Genomic DNA, 23,018 nt, shown 5'->3' with positions numbered 1-23,018 from the left:
ACATTTTAAAAAGGAAAATGAATGTAAGACACTTGGCAATGAAGGCATGTTAGTTCATAAAACACAATTTTAAAACCAGAGATTAAATTCACATGAAACTTAAAAAGTAATATCTGGATTGAAATGAAAAACTCTAGCATTTTAAAAACCAAACAGAAGAGTAAAAATGCAAGGAAAAGAGCTACTGTTTGAAGACGGGGTCTTTGAGTTTTTATCACTATAGCTTTAATCTGGTTCTGCAGTATCAGTCCAAAAGAAGAGACAGAGTTATACTTTAGTGGATGGCTACTTAAAATTCTGGACCATGAGGTGTCCATTTATATAAATACTTAACATTTAAAGATAAATGGCCAGAAGGGCTCTGTAAAGCAACAACAGAATATTGTTAATGCTGATAATTAAACTGAAAGCCTTAAAATAGGCCATGTAAAAGCTTTGATTAGAATGTAATTAAGATTGCAAAGGACGTAATAGCATGAAGCATGCAGTCAGATCCTTAGGAGCGGTAATTAACAGCCTAAGCCAGCTCACAAAAGGCAGCCGTTTTTTGTAGATCCATATGTTTAATTTCACAGTCTATTAATGTGAAGTGCCCGTAGCATCCATGATAAGCACAAATAAGGTGGCTGTGGAGAGGGTCACTTGTGCCTCGGGTCCTGCTCTGTTCTGAATCTGGGGGTGACTTCCTAGCTCAGTCTCTCACAGGCCGGAGGTTCAGGTTGTGAGTCGGGGCTCACCCCGGAAGCTGTGACCCATCAGATTCCCTCATCCATTAGGAAACCTGCTCAGAGCACAGACCAGAGGCTGCATTCACAGATAAGGCATCATGAGAGACTGGGAAAGGAACACAGTGGACGAGGTGGCTCAGGGATGTGAGGAGCCTTAGGGACTAGAGCCCCAGCGAGCACACACCTTGGGAAGTGGTATTCAGGCACCATACCTGCAGGTGAACTTTGCCAGACAAGGAATCAAGCCTGGTGTGGCCAGATGTCCTGAGTTAACAAGGAGGTCAGCAGTCTGACCCAGGTCAATCAGCCTTGGCGGCGGATGTTGGAACAGGATTGGGCTGTCTTAATACAAGTAGCATTCTAGAGAAGATGAGCACACTCCGCTAATTCTAACAACGAAACCATGATAGTTCATAAAACACGGTTCTAAGTCCAGAGATGACATTCACATGAAACTTAAAATCTAATATCTGGATTGAAATGATAAATTCTAGTATTTTAAAACCAAAGCCTTCCTTTTTCATTTCCTACCTCCCTGGGGATGCTACTCTGTTCTTGTTCCACTCCTGGGAACCATTCAGAGTTTGTCAATACAAGCATTGGTTGGGAAAAAAAAATGGTGCTCTAGAGATGACAAGAGAGGAACTGAGGTTGAATTCTGATGACTGCTGCTGCCCACCACAGCCTAACCTCGTGCTAGGCTCTGGAAGGTTCCCCAGACTGATAGAGCCCACGGTGGCAGATGCTCTGTGATGCTAACTACACTTTTGGTCCACACACACCTGACTCCCTTCAGCAGACAGCCATCCTCCTGGAAGGAAGGGAGTGTAAAACAAAAGGACAGCACAGACTCCCCTGTGCTCTCGAAAGGCTTCTGAGCTGAAGGAAATGACGACAGTGGCTGATACACACCAACACCATCCTGTGTCCAAGCTACCTCCAGGACCTCCCAGAGTTGCCTGTTATGCTCAGACCGATATGGGGGTGGAAAGTGCTGTTGTTTATCTCCAGGGCACAGTGGGGGGCAAAGAGACACAGGAATGTTCAGGGACTTCACTGTCACACTGCCATAGATAGCGTTGGAGTTGAGCACACAGATTTGAATTTAACATTTTCTTCTCAGAAGTTATACTGCTGCGTAAGGTTCTGACCCGACTTGCTCATTCTATTTCCGTCTTGGTTTTTGCTATTGCTGTGGTGTAACACCATGACCAAGGCAGCTCATAAAGGAAAGTGTTTAATCTGGGGACTTCAGCGTTTCAGTGGCGGGGAGCATGGCGCCGTCAGACAGGCCCGGCACTGGAGAGTGGCTGAAAGTTTATATCCTTATCTACAAGTAGGAGGCAGGGAGAGCTAACAAGAATGGTGCGGGCTTTTGGAGCCTCAAAGACCAACCCTTTCTCCAGTGGCACACCCCCTCCAACAAGGCCACACCTCCTAATCCTTCCCAAACAGTTCCACTGACTAGGAACTAAACATTCACACATATGAACCTATTGAGGCCATTCTTGTTCAAACTACCATGGACAGCTCCCTACCAGGGGTTATTTATTTCCAGGGTGATTTTGAAGCTGACGGCATAGACTTCACAGAACCCCTGTGCCTGGCATCTGTCAGAATGGGGACAGAAAGTTGAAGATTCGCCTTCCGTAGTCATGACCTCAGTCTCTGCACTGCCACATTTTCTCTTTAGTTTTCCTGTCCTCGAAGTTGATGTGTGACTTTTTTAAATTACTAATTTCTGAGAATTTCACACCTGAGTACTGTATTTAATCATTTCCCCCTCTTCCTTCTGCTTTCTCCCTTCTATCCCCCATTTGCTTTCCCAGATTCCTGACCTTCTCTTCTATAATTATCATTGGTTTACATACACACACACATACACACACACACACACACACACACACACACACAGAGAGAGAGAGAGAGAGAGAGAGAGCAGCAGCAGCAGCAGCAGCAGCAGCAAACTGGCCTACAAACCCAGAGACATTTTCCAGAAGACCTAAGTAAAGGAGAGGCCATCTAGGATTTAAGCAACCCTGGAGGGTAATGAGGGAGGGAGCTCTGTGATCGGGTCAGATTTATTAACAGGTGCAAATCGATAGAGCACACTCACAATACAGAACAAGGCAGCAACCCCGCCACTGAGCTGCCGCTCCTCTACCAGGAAGGTCCAGGAAGGTCACCAAGCCACGGCCTCAGCAAGCCTTCTTCAGTCCAAGCGAGTGCATGACAACCCTCCACCCTGCCCCTGCCCCCTGGGTTTTATTGGGTCACTTATCTCCAAAGAAGACCATTCCCACTGAGCCAAGCTGTTCCATACAATGATCATCTGACCGAATTCACCTACCTGTAATTTTGCTACTGTTGTGCACTGTAATGTGAAAGGGTCCTTCGACCACAAAGGGTTGTGACCCACAGGTTGAGAACCCCAGTTCTGAGGGGTCTAAATGGTGTGGCAACTGCTTTAACTCAAAATTAACCTGACAGACAGAACATGAATTTCAAGATTCAACACTGCTGCTTTCTTCCCCTTTCCACCTTCACTCGTTCGCTTGGTCTTTGTTTCTGACACCCTGCATGCTGATTGTGTGTCTGTAGACTTTAGTGTTCATTTATCTCTTTCTGAATGTGCCATTGCCCTCCCTCAGTGTCTCTGTGGGTGTGTCTCTGTCTTCCTGCTGTGTCATGCTGCTAGGTGGTTGAGTTTGACAGGCTGCTCTGGAATTCCATCAGCCTTCCTGACACCAAACACCCAGATCTTTTGTGGAACAAAGAGCCCATGGGAGAGAGAAGCAACCCTTGAAGTAGGTGGATGCAATCTTATTGCCCAGGGATGGAAGAAAGAACTTCTCAATGTTGTCATAGCAGAGAGAAAGGGCCTCTGAAACCCTTGTAACTGTTTTTACACGCAGGGCTTTTATTCCTCAGGTAGCTCAAAGACAGGAAGATAATCCTGAGCACTCATTAGTGCATCCACGGAGAGCAGAATTTGTTGGCATTTCGGATTGGTTTCCTTTGCTGCTGAAGGAGGATCAAAGTTCTGTTACAGGGGGAAGGTTTGCTGTCTCCCTTTCTAGGCCTCTCCCACCCCAGGTCCTCAGTTGCTTAGCCCCAGCTGGGTGGGCGTGTGGCCAGCAGGTGTGCTGAGGTCATAGGGGATGATGCTGAGTGTCTTCGTTCCCGTTCCCGTGACTGTGATAACATACTCCCATAAACACAGCTTAAGAGAGAAAGGTTTATTTGGCTCCCAATTCCAGATTCCATCATTGCAAGGGGAACCCAAGGCAGCAGAGATGTGAAGCAACTAGACACATTACATCTATCGTCAAGAGCAGAGATCGCTGAATTACCGCGTGTGCACCGGGGCTCAGTTCCCTGTATCCACTCTTACCGTTAGCATTCTCAGGTAGGTAAGGGTGCCACCCACAGTGGGTGCATCCTCCTGCCTCAGTTAACAAAGTCACAATAATTCCTTACACAGGACGACCATTTCTAAGACATTTAAACAATTTCTCATTGAGATTTTCTTCCTGTCTTCCTTAGGTGATTCAATCTCCTGCAGGTGATCAAGTCTTTGCTGCCTTTCCCTGCCTGTATCCCCTCAGGGTCCTTACCTTGTCTGGGCATCCAGCCTAGTAAAAAGTGATTTCTCTACTCAGTGGCTCTAGGCCCAGGTCTCACAGTCCCCTTGTTCACTGGAAGGGGACACTGATGTCATATTTGGGGTGCATGCATCCCAGTTCCAGTGACCTTTGGTGGGATGAGGGACCTAGGAGCAGAAGCCCCTCTTGACCATGGGGGTCATGGTGAAGGAGATCTCACTGGGGCCTCCAGAAATGTTTCGGGATTCTCTCTGGAATAAACGCTCCCGCAGAACTGAGAGTGGAAGAGAGGAGATGTCACTGGGGAGCTAGAGCCTTTGGTGACATCTCTTCCACCCTCGTTGGTGTCAGAGTTCTTACTCCAGAGAGACTGCACAGCATAGCCAGGCATTTCAGAAGTAACAGTCAGGCCTGGTCTTTTCCATTTCAAAACAATCACCAGATCCTTTTGATTTGTGAACACTGTTCCTACTCTTTCCCTTGAGATTACCACATCGTGAGATCTTCCCCCGTGAGAACTGCTCAGGAGAACTGCCTGAGTCCATCAGACTCTCTCAAGCTCCAGACGGGGGACACAGCCTTGTTACAGTCTCTTCAGTGAATTCTCCATTTAGGAAGCTTCCGTTTGCTGCTGGTGACTTTCAGAATGGCCACTCCTCGTTGCTCAGCACTAAGGACCCTGAGAGAAGCATCCCCAGAATCAATGAATTTGGAAATGATGACCCTTCGAATCAAACCTGCAACTTGAAATGTCTTCAACTCTTCAAGTTTATCCCGGACACCAGAACAGTGGCTTCACTGTTAATAGTCGGTGAAGAAAACACAAAAACTTAGGAGCGGTCAGGAATAGGTAAGACAGGCCTGAGAGGGGGGTCGGTGGTAAGAGTGGCCACTGCTCTTGCAGAGTTCACGTCCCAACCCCCATATCCAGTGGCCCACACTTTCCTATGTTTCCAGGTCCAAGGCATCACATGACCTCTTCTGGAGTGTGTGAGGACCTGTACTCACATCTATGCAAGGCATACATATGTACATACATGCATATGTACACCTGTACATACACAGAGACATTTGTGCTCACACAATTTGAAATTTGTCAGTACACACATAATTTTAAATTACATAAAAATTGTAACTGATCACTGTGTGTGATTAGGTATTATGGGCCCTCAAAACACATGACTGGCCGTGAGAACAAACTCATTTCGGTTTGTCCTTGATGATCCTGTGCTTTCTCAACAGCGGCCATCATGACAATGACAACTGCCAAGAGCAGAGCCTCGACGTCTCAGGGGGTCCTTGGACTATGAGGATTCATGCAGAAACCAGACAAAGCCACCACTCAGGGCTCTCTTTCCAGGTTCTCAGCCACCCATAGACTCTCTTTGCTCCCTCAGCTGGTTGCTCTCAGTGACTCCGGTCCTGTTTGCTCTCTGGAGCCTTTTTACCTTGATAAAATTCAACTTTTCTTGGGGGAAATTAATCATTTTTCCTCCTGTGGACCTGACCTCAAGTTAACATCAGAGGTGAGCATGTGAACTCGCCTGGCCAACCATTTGGGAGAACACATCCCTTTGACCTCAGGGATGGGATAGGGAATGACCATGTGGCCTGCAGGTAACCAATCAGAGCTGCTATGACTCAGCTCCAGAGGACAGAATGGGAACCTGGAAAAGCTGCAGTCCTTTTTTTTTTTTTTTTAACCAGGAAAAAAGATCTATAAACTGTGGGTAAAGCCTGCGGGGGCAGTCGAGCTCAAATACTAGGGGGAAGGAACAGATGGCCTCATTTGGTTTCTGGACCCAGCTGTGCCAAAGGCTGGCTGTGACCTTGACTTCTCAGCTGTTTGAACTGACGCAATTCTGTTTTCTTTGGTCAAATTTAGTTAGATCTTTCATCCCCTGGGGCTGAGCAGAGCAGGCACTTCTTTCAGCTTTGGGTCCTCGAGGCAGAAGTGTATTCATATCCTCCCTGCTCACTGCTTCCCTCTTTGTGGGGCAGGGGGCCGGATCGAGGGTGGGATGGGGAGGCTCTCAGAACCTGCCCCGACTGTTCACTCCACCACCTGCACGCCTCCTGGGTTCTTTGTCCTCCGTGACCACCTTCAGCCCTGAAGCTAACAGTGGCACTCAGTATATCCAGCTCGTTTCAGAACACGGAAAGTGAGACGTCGTGGCATTCGGCTCTCTCCCTCGTTAGCACACTGCTTTGCAGTCTGGGTGATGCAGGCTGAATGCTAAATGCGGCTGCGTGCTGGTTTGCATTCTGGAGCTTGCCCTCATCAGCGAGAGAGTCTGTGCTCACACAGCTGGGCTGCACCGGCGATTTCTTCTGATGGCTTAGGGCTGTGATGGTACCCTCTCACTGATGCCTGTTATGTCATTTTGGAAAGTATAGGGACATGGGAGTCCAATTTCCCCCAAGTATCTGTTATATAACTGAGTAAGTAAATAAATAACTGTCCATTTAAACCCACTCTTCCTCTGATGGAATCTGAAGGGGAAGGGGAATGTGCAGAAATAAGGAGAAGGCCAGTTAATACACCGTCAACAAACGTGAGCAATGGTGACATCCTTTAAATTCCATTCGTGAACTATTTTCGCACAAGTCAGGAAGATTTTTAGCAGCTGTCTCCTGTGCTGGGTACCTTTTGTCAAACTGGACACGTGCTAGAGTCACCTGGGAGGAGAAACCCTCAGCTGAAGAAATGCCCAGGTCAGATGGTCCTGTGGCCAAGTCTATGGGGGCATTTTCTTAATTGCTGGTTGATGTGCAAAGGCTCAGTCCACGGCTGCTGGTGCCATCCCTAGGCAGATGTGTCTGGGCTATCTATATAAGACAGGTAGGTGAGCAAACCAAGGAAAAAAGCCAGAAAGCAGCATCTCTCCATGATTTGTGCTTCAAACTTGTGCTTTGGCTTCCCTCAGTGATGGACATTTAACAAATTAGAATGAACCCTCCCTCCCAAGGTTGCTTTTGGTTGTAGCGCTTACTGCAGCAACAGAAGCAGACAAGAACACTCCCTCTCTTGAGTGACATGTCCACCTTTGGGCAGACGGGAAGACGCTTGTTCTTGAATGCCAACATCCAATGATGAAGAGAGAAGAAATCCAACTGGTCAGGCAGAAGTCTCTGAACTTTGGGTGCCTTCAGAGGTGGCGTCTGCCCATTACACCGTGTTGTGGGGGCCTGGGACACTGGCCAGAAAGTGTCATGACAAGGGAGGGCTTCTCCTATCAGCTGATACTTCAAATGGACATGTTTGTCATCTTCATGCAATCAAGTAACTGTCTTGAGTCTTGACTTCATTTTGTGCACAGAAAAACAGCTGGGCTGTGACATGGAAAGTTGAGGTGTGGCCACAGTTGATGCTGACATTTGGGCACACACATACAAAAACAGATGCCACAGCACACTCTTCACCCAGCTCTTTAGGTGAGTAGGACCTGAAATTCTATTTCATGGAGCAAAAATAAACCTGTACTAAGAGCAGATTGCACCCAAGAGCTTCCAAAGAACCAAAGGGGCTCATAGAGGCACAGACTAGTGTTCCCGAACAAATATTTCCACACTGCTTATGTTTTGAGTGGAAGGAAGGTGGTGCAGAAGGAAGGAAAGGGAAGTTTTGGAAGAAGGAGGAAACAAAGGAAGGAGGGAGAGAAGAAAACAAAGCAAAAGGGATGGAGGGGGAGGGAAGAAAGAAGGAAAAAGCAAAAGAAACGGGGGTGGGGGAGAAAAAAAAACTTGATGACCAGAATTTTGTGTCAATCCTGCAGTCTAGTGGGGAATGGCCTGGCTTGGAGCTTGCTTGCAGGGACTGGGTCAGGGTAGGGTACATGTAAGGCCACTACGTAGAAACCCCAACCGATTGGTTTCCTACACAGTGACATGAAGAAAGACCCACAAAGAAGTAAAAAGAGCCCTCAGTGCCTTTTCCAGCTTTCTTCTTAGAAAACTGGGCTTCCCGGTGAGGTGGGGAATTCCTGCTTTGATCCACACTGGCAGAGCCCAAACACACAGATGCCATATTGACAGAGGAAGTCGGGGAACTGGTAAGCTTGCTGAGGAGCTGGATTCTGTGCTTCACATTGACTCCAGGAGACAGAATGGCCAGCCTGAGCGGCTTAAGCCACTTAGAAACAAAGGCCTCTCAGACTTGGGCAGAGTTCACAGGAGACAGAAACAGTGGCAGCCACAGTCAAGCATGAACCTGGATAATGCCTTGCTCTCGTGAGGGGGCCCTCGTTTCCCTTCACAAACGCCACAGGGAACAAGAGTGAACAGAATTTAACTGCTGGCTTCCCCCACATCATAGAGCAAACAACTCCCTTCTAATGAGCGCCTGCATGCAGCCCTGTGCTGCTGGCTCTGGAGAGCAAACACTCCAAGATGGCAGCAAAGTTACAGGGTCTCAGATTCTACAGAGTCATTGTGGGCCAGAGCACTGCCACCCACACGGTGACGTGAGAAAGAGGTCTGAAGCGGACAACTAAATTCTGGACACCCACATCTGTGGCTGTTGTATGATCCTTCAACTTGGTGCCAGCAAAGTCAGAGAGTGGTCCAGACTCCTTGTCACTTTGGCAGACAGTGTTACACATCATGAGCAATGCATACCTGTGTGTTGGGGGATAGATTGTATATGTGTGTATGCCTGCATGTGTGTGGGTTGTGTCTTTGTATGTATGTTTGTATGTGGATTTTCATGTGTCTGCAGGGGTTTTGTGTTTGTGGAGAGGGTTACACATGTGTGTGTGTTGGGGGACTTTGTGTGTATGCATTTGTGTCGTGTGTGTATGTATTTGTGTGGTGTATGTGCAGGTATGTGTGTGTGTGTGCACGCATGCGAACACACACATGATTAAAATGAAAACTCACATTTGAATTGGACATTTTAAAATAAAAGCGACACTGCCTATGTCCTCAGTTTACCACTTAGGGGTTCTATTTGAGACCCAAACCCTCTGCCTTCCTCATTGTCCTCCTGGATGCCCTCCTGGTTGCCCTACTGGTCACCCTAGACCAGTCCGTTCTCCATCCACATGACCACTGCCTTCTGCAGGCTCTGCTGGACTGTTTGTTGTGAATAAAAGTCCTAGCTATTGAATGAATGTTGGGACACTTTTATGTGCTCACTAAAGAAAGGGACACAGTTTGTCACAATCCCCTGCAGATCTTAGCGAGCCAAAGCACCACTGAAATGAAGCTCACAGTGTCCCCACTTGCCTTCTGGGAGTCTACCGGTGTTTACCACATAGCTTTTTCATGTCCTTTGTAATCAGTGAAGGCAAACAGGTGAGTGCAGCTTTGGGACACAGACAAAATCTACAGAGGCTAAAGAGAAGGTGTGTAGCTCAAATTCTACTTGGTCTTAAAAATAAAAACCCAGAGTCAGATGTCCGGGTAAATGCTGAAAGATCAGAGAAACACAGGAGCAAGGCACAGCCACCTCTTACCTCACCATCTTCTCAGTTGAAAAAGGACCAAGCTCCTGTCTCTGCCCTGTCTTCTCACTCCCTTTCTCCACCCAGCCATATCATTTCCTGTTCCCTCCTCCCAGGTGGCTGGGATTAAAGGTGAGTGCCCGGCTTCTGTGGTTAGCTAGTAGCTAGTTCCACACTCTGATCTCCAGGCAAGCTCTATCTGTTAGAGCACAAACAAAATATCACCACAGAGATGGTCAAATGAACTCTCTGGAAGGAATCTATCTGGTATGTTTTCTTTTCGTGTGCCATGATGAGCTACCCCTCATCTCATCCAGGCAAGCCCAGGTTCTTAGCTCTTTCAAGACAGTGGCTGTCAACAGACATTCAAAGAGCTCTGGTAAATGTTTAGTTAATTAGATGTCAAGAACATCAGCTGGGAATAAACAGAGTAACTTCATAGCAAGACAGGCTGACAGAGCTAAAATCAATTGCTAATTAAAAGGAGGATTGAATAAGGAACAAAAATAAACCCCGGATCCAGAACCTCTGCCTCTATTTCCATCCTCCTTTCCCTCTGGTTATTTTGGTTTTTACATCTCGGCTTAATACTTATTTCAGATTATATCCTAGAGCCTGTAAAACTGAGCATCTAGATGTTGACACCGTCTTTAAAGAGAATTGGACTTGGGCTGGTAGTTAAGTCATTGGAAGATCAAACTCATTCTTGTAGGCATGTTCTTAAACTCTAGGGGTCCTAAAGTAACCTTTATTCTAGGCTTTAGAATATCATGACCTTCAGGAAGCCTTTTTTATGTGCCCCAGGTGATTAACACAGTCTCTCCCCTCTGACTGGTTCTAAGTGAACATCCACAGCCATGGGTGAGTTCTGAGGACTGCACACCTCACAGATTTTAGGTAGCAGTTCTTGCCCAGTCCTGGAGTTTCATTCTAAAAATACATGGCTTAGTATTGAGTCTGAAAGTCAAAGAGACATCAAGGTGGCATCCTGGAGCACTTTCTTTGCATAGCTCTTCCCTCTCTAGCATGCTTAACATTAAAGAATGTTTGGTCTATAGTTCAGGTTTATTACTGACTAGCTCTTAAATTTAAATTTATTTTTATCCATTTTTTCTTCATCTATGTATTGTCACATTGCCATGGCTTTTACCAGTCTTCTGGCCTCTTGTTTCTTTTTTGAAATAAAAAATTTACTTATTTATTGTGTATACAGTGTTATGCCTGCATGTATGCCTTCAGGCTAGAAGAGGCCACCAGATCTTACTACAGGTGGTTGTGAGCCACCATGTGGCTGCTGGGAATTGAACTCAGAACCTCTGGAAATGCAGGCAGTGCTCTTAACCACTGAGCCATCTCTCCAGCCCTGGCATCTTGTTTCTTAGATGGCTGACTCACATCTCTCTCGACTCTGCCCTTCTTTCTCCCTGTACTCAGTTTGGCTTTCCCACCAAGCTATATTCTGACTTGCTACAGGCCAAAGCAGCTTTAATTATCAACCAATGAGAGCAGCATATATTCACAGCATATAGACGAACAGAAGGGCTATCTATCACACAGCAAACCCCAGCCTGTCTCCTCCGCTTGTTAAGACCACTGTTTGCTGAGGACACAAGAGTGAGGGGTGCTTCTAGGAAGAAAAATAGACTGTTGGCTTTGATTTTCAAGTTCCTTAGATCAGTAAGTAGTTTGAACATTGGTGAGGTACACCTTTGGGATGGGGATAGGAAGGGGGGAAGGAAAAGCCATCAGAAAACATGGACATTCTATTTGTTTTCTCTCTGATCCACAGGAGATGTGAGCTAGCAACGTCCTGCCATCACAGACCAGACCTGGTTCTGTGCCCAGCATGCCTTTCTCACCCCGATAGAGTCTTGTATCCTCTGAACTGTGAACCAAAGAAAGCTTCTCTTCCTTTAAATGACTTATGTCAGACATTGTCTCTAAGTAATTAAAACAGTGCTCTTGACATGTGACAGGCCTTGTTATTTCTTCTTTTGGGAGTGATGGTCATGTATCACCTGTTTTCAGTGTAAAACTGCAGTTTGTCATGGGCAAATATATCTGATACTGGCTACTTGGTTGTGGATAGAAATGGAAGTTCTTAGTGCTTTCATTTATTAGTGTGTGTGTGTGTGTGTGTCACATTGTTGCTGCTGCCAGCATATTACCAAAAAAAAGTAGTTAAATAGAAAACAGGACCTGGAGATCGAAGTTAGGCAGAGAATGCAGCTGGATGGGGAGACTAAGAAATAAACCACCATGAAGAACAGTAGAGAGACTGGAGAGATGACTCAGTGGTTAAGGGTACTGGTTGTTCTTCCAGAGGACCTGAGTTCAATTCCCAGGACCCACATAGCAGCTCACAACTGTCTTTAATTCCAGTTGCAGGGGACCTAACACCCATGGCAAAATACCAGTGTGCATAAAATAAAACTGAATAAAATTTTTAAAAAAATAAAAGAAGAACAGTAGAAACCCAAAGGCTGGATATGTCCTCCTCTTCCCCATCTGGAACCCTACCAAACATCAAAGCAGATCCATCTAGTCCTCGGTACTGATGGGTGACATAAAAGCTAAGCTTTTAAATTTTTTATTTTGTTTTTTAATTAAAGAAGATTTTATTTGGTCTCACGGTTCAAGATGATTTATTTCATCAAAGCTGAGAAAAGAAGGGTCACATGGCATCTACAAATTGATTTGTATGAGTGTGTGTTCTGTGTGCTTGTGTGCGTGTGTGCATGCGTGTCCGTGTATATTCCGGAGTGTATGTATGAGAGTATACATATGTGTGGAGGCCAGAGATAAACCTTGTTCCTCAGGACACTGGCCACCGTGGGTTTTTCAACAGGTCCTCTTACTTTGAACTGGAATTCAATTCAAATTGGCTAGCTCTGTAGAGGCATTACAATTGTTTTTTTGGTTTTTTTTGTTTGTTTTGTTGTTGTTTTTAATAAATAAAGCTTACCTGGGGATCAGGAGAGTAAAACAGCCACACTGATCAGCCTTACAGACCAGGCAGTGGTGACACACACCTTTAATCCTAGTAGCCACACTAGCTGCTGTAGAAACCGGGCGGTGGGCACGCCTTTGATCCCAGAACTAGAGAGGATTATGAAATCAGAGGAAACAGCTCTCAGTCACAGTCTCATTTTAAGATATCTTGGAGGCAGGATCCCCATTTCGGACTGAGGCTGAGGTAAGAGTCGGGGGCTGGCTGTTTTGCTTCAGGTTGAACGCCAATTTCTCTCTCTTGAGTTTTTATTAATAGCGCTTCATTTTGGGGCACAAATTTACAAAAAAAAAAAAAAGAAAACCGTTTTCTGAGACTTTTTTAGCCCCCGGCTCTGTCAGAGCAGAACCTAGCCACCTAGGTTTGGAGAAAAACTAGCGCTCCCAGCTCCCATCAGCCCAGTTTAGCTTCCATGTAAAGATGGAAAATACCCAGAGAATCTGGATACTGTGTGTTGTTGTGTTGTATTTGAATTGTTTGACTGCCCAGAAAGGCACAACAGCTGCTAAAAGACATTTGTGTAAAAATGCTGCTGGATTAATCCAACCTATATAATTTGGAAATGCCTTGACTTCAAAATTTAAGTCAAAAGATACATTACTTTGGAGAAGAGATTTTGCTTTTGTTTTCACAAGAAATGAGAGGCTGTGGATTCATTCTGGGTTCAGAAAAATCAGATTTGATTGAGGAAGACCCCCTGAAAAAATCTCTGATAGGAGCAGATAGCCCAGATGATCCAACAATTCAGAGGACCTCTGTTTTCTCTGAGTTCCACAGCCAGAACAGCCTCAAGACTGCTGGCTGAGATGATCCAGCCTTAAAGAATACTCCAGTCATGACTGACCATAATCTGAAATTTTCTTTGGGTCCCCATAAGATTATCAGCATCCCCAATCAGCAGGAAGTAGACTAGAAAGCTACCCCCATATTACCCCAAAATGGATTATGGATGTTTGTCTTTGTTTAGAGTGTTGGTTACAAGTTACAAATAATGGTCAGGAAAAAAGCTCAACAATGGAGATTAGATTCAGAGTTCTTGTTTTGAAAAGAAAAAAAGGAAAAGTGCTCTGGGGTGATGCTCTTGTATCCTGTAAAGATTTGTTACCTGTATTGGTTTAATAAAATGCTGATTGGCTAGTAGTCAAGCAGGAAGTATAGACAGGGTGATCAGACTAAGAGAATTCTGGGAAGAGAAAAGGCTCAGTCTGCATTCACCACCCAGACACAGGGGAAACAAGATGAAAATGCTGCACTGAGTAAGGTATCAAGGCATGTGGCTAAACCTAGACAAGAATTATGGGTTAATTTAAGTAGTAAGAGCTAGTTCATAATAAGCCTGAGCCAATGGTCCAGCCAGTTTATAATTAATGCAGGCCTCTGTGTGTTTCTTTAGAACTGAATGACTGTGGAACCAGGCAGAGCAGAAACGTCTCTCTATATAACTCGCAAGCTTCCATGGCAAGCCCTTAACTGGCTGCGCTATCCTTGGCCCCAGCTATTAACCTTCACTTAACAAACCAGCTGGGCTGACTATATTTTTCCCTGGGCTCATAGCCTGAGCACTTGAATAATGGTGCTTCAATACAACAAGAAAGGCCAGCTGTAGTGATTGGCAGAGGTTGGGAAATGTGAGCCAAATCGTATGGTAGGTAATTGTCTATAGCCAGTGACTGCCCTCAATCCCAACTCTATAGCTTTTCCAGTCTGTCTTGTCTCCCCAACTTCCTGGCCATAAAATCCCTTCTGTCTGCCCTGTCCATCCATCCAGCAGGCAGGATTCGGTTCTGGCTTCTATAGGTTTATTGGTCACTGTGTCAGGCTTCTTTTTTGATGCATGGCCTCTGACCAGCATGCATTTTGCTCCACAAGCTGCTTCTTAATCAAGCACATGGGTCACTGGAGTGTCAATGCATGTCTTGCCCAAGCTGCCGGAGGAACCTGAAAGCTCTCCAGTGTTGGACAGAAAGTTTGCTCAAAGGATGAAAACAAGCCTGAGGGAATGCCACAGAAGTACAAAAGCAATGCATATTAGCTGCAGTCAAGCGGAATCAAGTGATGAGTAGTAATAATTCATTTAGATTTGTAAATGCTCGAATTTGGTCTCTTTAAAGAAGATAAAATTCTGGTTCCTTAGCTGTGTTAGACCCTAAATTAACCTGTAAGCCCCACATGCCCAAAGTCAGGCAACTTCCTGGAATTCTGGGAGTTGTAGTTCTTGAGAATAACACCAAAGCCTCATGGGAAAGTGAGGTAGTCAATGAGTTTTGTTCATAAAAGCCCCAGCATCACGTGTCTTGGGGCCACTGAGATTGAACGTTTCCAAAGATCAGTCCCAACCAAATTCCATCTTGGTTGTTATATAAAGTTTTAGTAAAAGCTTGCTTTAATTCAGTCAAAATGGTTCAGCAGTTAAGAGCACTTGCTGCTCTTGCAGAAGACCTAGGCTCTGTTTTCTGGTACCTATATGGTGGCTCACAGCTGTTAATAACTCAAGATCCAGGGGTCCAATCCCTTCTTCTGGCAGGCACATTCATACATACATGCAGGCAGAACACTTGTGCACATATATAAAAATAACTTTAAAAAGTTCCGGTTCCTTTTCTGAACTGGTTTCACAATCCTCAAATATAGCAGAAGCTCCATATAACATCAGCATGTGAGGCCTGCTGAAGCTTTCATTGGGCAGAGTAAAACTATCTAGGTGGATGGGCAATGTTGGATTCCAATTCCTGCCCCCTACTCCCCCCTAAATGGCAGTGCCCCTGACTGTCTAGAATGACAGTCTGGGCTCAGCTCAGGCTAGACTCTAACAGGATAAACAGAAAAACTGAGAAACACCCAGCATTTCTCGGAAACTTGTGAAACTTGTGAACCGGGTTTCTGTCTACCAAGAAACCCTCTACCTCCAGCAAATGGGACATCTAGTTACCTGTTAGCACATATCTGTAACACGGCTAGTTTAACTATTAGCACATACCTGTAACTCATCTACTTCCCTATTAGCACATACCTGTAATGCATCTACTTCCCTATTAGCACATACCTGTACCACATATCCAAGTCCCCCACAGATACTCTAAACTTCCAGGCTGTTCTGGCTGCCACATCTTCCTCCCTGAAGCCACCCTGCCCCCTTCTTTATAACTAGCAAGCCTTTCCCACCTTTTTGTTATTCTGTCTGCCTCCCAGGAGATAGCCAAGGCAGCTCTGGACTCCCCCCAAATGCCCCTGAATTCTCTCTCCACCCAAGTGTTAATCATACAGCAGTTTCCTATTCCCCATAAATCTCTCCTCTCCACCATGGGGAGGTCTGAGGCCCAGCTGGTATGGTTTATAGATTCACCTTCCCCAAGCAGGAGACCACAGAAAGAAGAGAAAAGAGCTGTGAGCTTGGCTTTATGGTTTGCATTCCGTCAGAAAGAAGGCTGGCTGTGATGGAATTTGCAAGCAATTAATTTGGGTTTAGTAACTCTGACTTTCCAAATCCAGATTTAATAAGTCCCATGGGGACCCCCAGGTGCTGTGTTGACGCACTTGGCTCTTTAGCTGAAGATGGATTGAATGCAGCTAGCAAAATGTCTGGACCTGCAGTTGTGAAGGAGAAGTAGATTAATATTAACTGCCTGTGAAGAACCCATGCCAGCTCTGACTCCCGGCCCAGCCTTTTCTCTCCAAGAAGCTAGTTAGGATACAAGATTCCCCACCTCCCTCTTGCCACAGATTGCTAACAGCAATGCAATTGTAAATCAGCCACTGTTCACCTAAGAAATTGTTCCTTTTGATGGTGAGGTGGGCTGAGGCACAGGAAGAAAAAGGCGACTTCACCTCAGAGTCTGGTTGCAGTCTCTCACCAGCTAGGAATCAACATTACTTTTATATAAAGATTTTTTTTTCAAATGAAAAGGTTAAAATAATAACGAACCCTCCCTGAAGCCTGAACCATTGTAACCTAGCCCTTTCCCTGTTACTTTCTAAAGCTCACAAGCAAGACTCTTTAACTTGGTTTATAGTGGAAACTCTTAACACCCCTAACAGCTCTCCGAAGAGCTAGATTTATCTTATCAACTTTAATCCTATCCTCTTCACCTCAGGAGCCACCCTGTGGTTTTCCTTATATTCCTTAGCAATTTTAAAAACAACTTCTGAACCCACCAATATCCCTTATAGACAAAGAAGTGTGACTGCTTTGAGAAGCCCATATCCACGACCTTGGGAGTGTCATCTTGCCCTAAGCCAGTGGTTCTCAACTTTTGGATCTCAACCCTTTAGGGGTCGAATGACCCTTTCACAGGGGTCCCCCGAGGCCATGAAAAACACAGATATTTACATTACGATTCATAACAAAAATAATTTTATTGTGGGAGAGTCACAGAAACATGGGGAGCTGTATTAAAGGGTCGCAGCACTAGGAAGGTTGAGAACCACTGCCCTAAGCTCTTTTGCTAATTATTTTACTTGATTTTGTGCTAAAAAAAAAAAATAGAATCTTTTTATTCTAACCCACAACTCTGCTTCATACTGGTGGACTCGGAAATTATTTTCTGTAGTGAACTCAAGGATCCAGCTTTGCTTGAACGTCGAGCTCAACCAGGAACGCCTCAGGCTATTGCAGGGTGGGGTTGTGTCTCTGGTCCACACTTGCTGCTACAGACACTTGGACTCTTCTTTTCCAGAAAAGTGGAGAACCCTGTGCACCCCAGACTATTGTAAGCCCCCCAGGTGCTCCTGTGGAAATATTCACTTTCTCCATTCTTTCTTGTGACTGAGGGCAGAATATCTCCTGGGCAGATGTTTTCTTTCAAAATCTGTCCCCTACCTCTAGGCACCTGCCAGCCAGTTCTTTAAAGTGTGGCCCTCTTCTAATATGCCCCCCAGGGTGCTGCTGGCCTGCTGGAAGGCAGGCGCTGGCAGAGAGAGCTGTTGCTTGCTGTCTGCGTTGGCAGCATGTCACATTTGCATCTGTCTTATCTTTGGAAGCTATAATCTTGCTGTAGGCTGTTCAGTGGAGGAGGATTTATTAAATCAACTTTATTGAAGTGTAATTTACACTGATAAAATTCACAGATTTTAAGTGCACAGCTGATAAGTTTTGACAACTATATACATCTGTCTGCTACTTTAATCTAAAGCATTTCAGTGCTCCCCCACCCCTGCTCCGCCTCAATGTCATTTATACCCCTTCAGAATTCATCTCTTTCCTACCGGCAGCCAACAGTCTTATTTTCATCAACATTGATAAGTTTTGCTGGTTTGAAAATCACATATAAATGCAGTTAATGGCATGCATTCTTAATGTCAGACTTCTTTTACTTCATTCATGGCAAAGCCTCCATGATCTTACATAATTTTTCAGTCTTCTGACTGGCATTACGTTTCACTAATGGATTATATTCTGTTGTATGACTAGAGTACAGTTCTTCATATATCTGTGAACACTGAGTTTGGGCTATTGTAAATGGAGCTGCTATGAATATTTGTCTTTTAGAATTTTTGTTGACATAGGTTTTTAATTCTTGTATATGTGTGGTGTGTGCATTCATGAGTGCTTGAGTATACATTCATAAGTGCTTGAGTGTGCACACACATGCATTCACATGCAGAAGCTAGAGAAGAATCTCAGGCTGAAAAGTAACTATATGTGTAGACCTAGTCATATTAAAGCTGAAATGATCATATTAAATAGATGATCAAATTTATGCTGTACACCACTTACTCACTGAGCCATCTCCCCAATCCCTCACTGAGGCCTCTTAGATGTTAAAAGGGATGTCAGAAATGAAGCACCTCCCATTCCTTCCTTCCCCACTTCCCTGTGTTGGTGGTAGCTCAGACATCACACTTCTTGGGCTAATCTGACCTGTTTAGGCTCTGGCTTGTAACTCACCCCCAGGCCTCACCCCCTAACATGGCTGCTGTGCTAGCTAGTTTGTTGTTGTTGTTTGTCAACTTGACACAAGGTAGCGCCGTCTGTTGGAAGGGGAAACTTCAACTGAGAAAATGGCACCATCAGATTGGCCTGTATGAACAGTTTCTGCACCCTGATAAGCCTCTCTACTGATGCAATAATCCAAATCAGACCAAATCAAACCAAATTAGAAAAAGCCCAGGTTTAATGGATACAAACCCACTCCCGGATGGCTTTCCAGCTCCCTAGAGAGGAAACAGGAAAGGAAGACCAAAATATCACGTGGTTTTTCTCTGTGGGAATAGTCCTGAAAAGACTACCATGGGAAGGGGTCATTATTTGGCAGACTTTCTCAGGGAGGAGTCTGGACTAGGGCTTGGGGTAAAGCTTCCATCTGAATATTCCAGACTCTTTGAATATATGAATGCTGGGGACTGGGGTGACGCTTTCTGTGAGGAGCCACCTGGAAAAATTGCCATTATGAGATGACACAGGTGGTCCTACAGTTTGGAGGTATACAAGTCCATATTTGGCATAGCCACGTGGGGTTGAGCACCCTTGCCTGCACATGCGCAATTGAGCCTTAAACCCCGGGCTTCTGCGGAATGGTATCCACCAATCAGGACCCGAGTCCCTCCACCCTTTAAAAGCAGCTGCCTCTGGGCCCTTCGCTCTCTCTCACTTCCTCTCCCCCTTGCTCTCCCTCTCTCTCTCTTTCTCTCCCTCTCCCTCTCTTGTTCCCCGCTTTCCCCTTCAACCGAGTGCTCCAATAAAGACGTGATTTGGGAAGGATTCTCGATTTCGTGGTCGTTCTGCTTGCTGGCCAAGTAGCTGCACCCCGCAACTTTCACTCAAACATTCCAGACTCTTTGGACATATGGATGCCAGAAGCTGGAGTGAAACCTTCACCCAAACACTGTAGGCAAGTCTGTGAGACTTTTTTTTTTTTTTTTGCTTAAAGATTGATGTGGGAGGGCCCTGCCCACTGTGGGACAGTGTTACCTCTGGACAGGTAGTCCTGGTTGTACAGAAAAGTAAGCTGATGAGTCCTGAATCAAGTCAGCAAGCAGGAATCCTCTAGGGTTTCTGGATCAGCTCCTCCCTCCCAGTTTGAGTTCCTGCCTTGACCTCCTTCAGTGGACTGTGATTCAAGATATGGACAAAACAGATCTTTTCTTCCCCGAGTTTCTTTAGGTCATGGAGTTTCTTCATAGCAATAGTAACCCTAACTAAGACAGCAAGCCATGTTTTTGTCTCCATGTCTATAAAATATGTTCTCATTGTCTACACCTGTGCCTGTCCTCTCTCCCCCCACCCTCCTCCACTCATCCGAGCTTTCTGCTTCCTACATGATCTCTTAACCTCCTGTCTCCTCTCAACCATGTTCATACCACACAGAGTTCCTAGCACATCCTTCTAAGACTACCCCAGAAGATCAATTTGCTCAGGAGCCTTCTGTAGTGGTTTGAATGATAACAGCACCAATAGGCTTCTGTACTTGAATGTTTGGTCTGGAGTAAATTGAACTCTTTGGGAAAGATTAGGAGGTGTGCCCTTGTTGGAGGAGGTATGTCACTGGGGCTAGGAATGGCCCATGCCATTCCTAGTCTCTCTCTGCCTCCTGATTGTATCTCAAGATGGAAGCTCTCAGCTACTGTGCCAGAAACTTCCCTGCCTGTCTACTGCCATGCCTCCTGCCATGATGGTCATGAACTCACTCTTTGAAAAAGTAAGCCCCCTACATGCTGTCTCTTCTATGAGGTGCCTTGGTCATGGTGTCTTATCACAGAAAGAAAAGTAACTAAGATGTCTCCCTTCCCTGATTCTACCTGACCCTGCATGTACCTTCACCCTTCTCCTCCTCCCATGCCACAGTAACAGTGTACCCATTAGCCATGCCCAAGCTACTCTTCCCTCCAGAACATTCTCTATCCTCTCATGATCCAGTTCACACCTCAAGTACTAGCTCAATCGTGAGAAGATCCTGTGGACACCTTTTGTATTGTTTTGTATATTTCTAAACACCCATTGGATTTGTCTCATAGGTGAGCCCATGCTGGGACATCACTCAGGGAGGTCTCTGCAACCTGTTCTCACTGTGGTACTGGCCTTGGATAGAAGCTCATTCTCTTTCCTAGAAGCAGCCTGGTTAAGGGACTCACCTTTCTCTGGGAAGGAAGGAAGGAAGGAAGGAAGGAAGGAAGGAAGGAAGGAAGGAAGGAAGGAAGAATGGAAGGTAGGCTACAGCTTATTGTGTGTAGATAAACCCTTGTGCCAACTTTAAAATATGTGCAGATGCAATTTTGGACTAAATTTAACAGAACTTATTCAACAAATGGTAGGAAAAAAATTTTATTTGGGAGCCAGTTAGAAACACTTCTGAACAAGGTTTTGGAACTTGCTGTTAATCCCACTGATGGAAACTAAGACCACTCCCACAGTTTAAAGTCAAATTTGAAACAAACTTTAATTAAATACTGGCCAGGTAGATGGGCTCTGGCCAGGTTCCCCAGAAAAAAAAAAGTCCCCAAGTCACAGTTTACAGCAGCTTAAGACTTTCTCACCAGGTCCAATCAGGGTCAAGAATGCATCCTGACATACCTCCAGCCTACATCCAGTCAGGGGCAAGCATGCATCCTGACATATTTCCTGCCCATGAACCTCCTGCCTGTCCTGTGCAAGACGGGTCAAACAAACTTGTTTAGGGGAGTGAAAACACGTGGCTTCTCATCACCCATAAGCAGCAGCCTTCAGTATTCCAGGAACTGTCTGTCCTTGGGCAAGGGGCTTGCAGAACAGAGGCATTTTTGTTTCATGGATCTCTAAGGCACAGTGATTAAAACTTAAAATGTGGGGTTGGAGAGATGGCTCAGAGGTTAAGAGCACTGCCTGCTCTTCCAAAGGTCCTGAGTTCAATTCCCAGCAACCACATGGTGGCTCACAACCATCTGTAATGAGGTCTGGTGCCCTCTTCTGGCCTTCGGGCATACATGCAGACAGAATATTGTATACATAATAAATAAATAAATATTTTAAAAAAAACTTAAAATGTAACTCTATCTCTTACACGTGCCTGTTTCTGAGTGGTTCTGAAACTACTTACTTCCTGCAACAGTCTTCACCCTGGCAAAGAGAGTAACTTCCAATTTGGGAAACCAAAAGCAAAGTCTGGAGCTTTCCAAGGTGGCTGCTTCCCTTCTTCCTTCCCTTTCCAAGTTTAGGGAAACCTGTTGATAGATTATGGTTAAAACGACAGAGAAGATTTTATATTAATTCTTAGGTGTTTTACCGTGAGCCTAACTACAAGTTAACCTCCCACTGAAAGCACAATTTGAACATCCACTCTTCAGAAAGATGTGAGGTGAAATGGGATCCTCCAGCCTTACTGAGCATTCCTATTTAAGCTGTAAGCCTTCCGAAGGTGCTGGGGAAAGAGGCCAATCTGGTGTTTTCTTCTCGAAATGACATGTTTACACAAATGCAAATGTGAGTTTACAGCATTTGTAATTCATTTGTAAAATGGAAATTAGGGGCTGACTCTTCCTTTCTTTGTCCCAGTTGATCTTGACTTAAATGAGATTCAACAATCAACTTCCATTTCGGAGGTAGAAAGGGAGGTAGAAAGCTGTACCAAATGGTGGGGGAGACAAGCAGACAGGGCGCGATTCTGAGTTCCTGGACTCAGCAGGGGGCTAAAAGGTAGTCAAATTGACTTCTGAGCAGTTTCTCTAGAGATAGGGCATGCAAGCTTTCCCCTTACAGAGTAGAGGGAGCAGATGCCTAAGAACTTGATGAATGGATGAATTGTGGAAGGCTAGGGAGTCAAGGGGGTCCTGGGAAATGGGGTATCATTGAGCTGTTAGTCTGAGGGCTTTTTAAAGGATTTATTCAGAAACTGGGGTTGTTGGGTACTGAAGTTGCGCAAATAATGGGAAACAGACCTCCAAAGTCTATTAACCAGAAGCAACTTCACTCCATCACTGTGGGGTACTGAAAGACCCCCGGTGTGGGGAGACTCTCACTCAAGTCTCAGGATAACACAACCCCCTCCCCCCAGTAACTCATGAGAGACCATCCTTGCTGCAATCACACGAGGTTTATTTGACAGGACAGGAACCATTGCACTGGGGCCCAGACTCATAACCTGTGCAGGGGAGGAGTTCAACCTCGGGTAGCTGGGAGAAGGGGTATTTAAGGGAAGAAACCACAACCCAGTAATCCAAAGAGGGTAGGGAGGGCATCATTGGAAAATTCTGAAAATATCAGTGATCATTGAAAATTCCGAAAATACCAGTGATAATCACAAGGGGGTAACTCCCTATTTCT

The sequence above is a fragment of the Myodes glareolus genome, chromosome 7 (genome assembly GCF_982192425.1).
Source record: "Myodes glareolus chromosome 7, mMyoGla1.1, whole genome shotgun sequence".
NCBI classification, from domain to species: Eukaryota; Metazoa; Chordata; class Mammalia; order Rodentia; family Cricetidae; genus Myodes; species Myodes glareolus.
Note: the sequence above shows the minus strand (reverse complement) of the source record.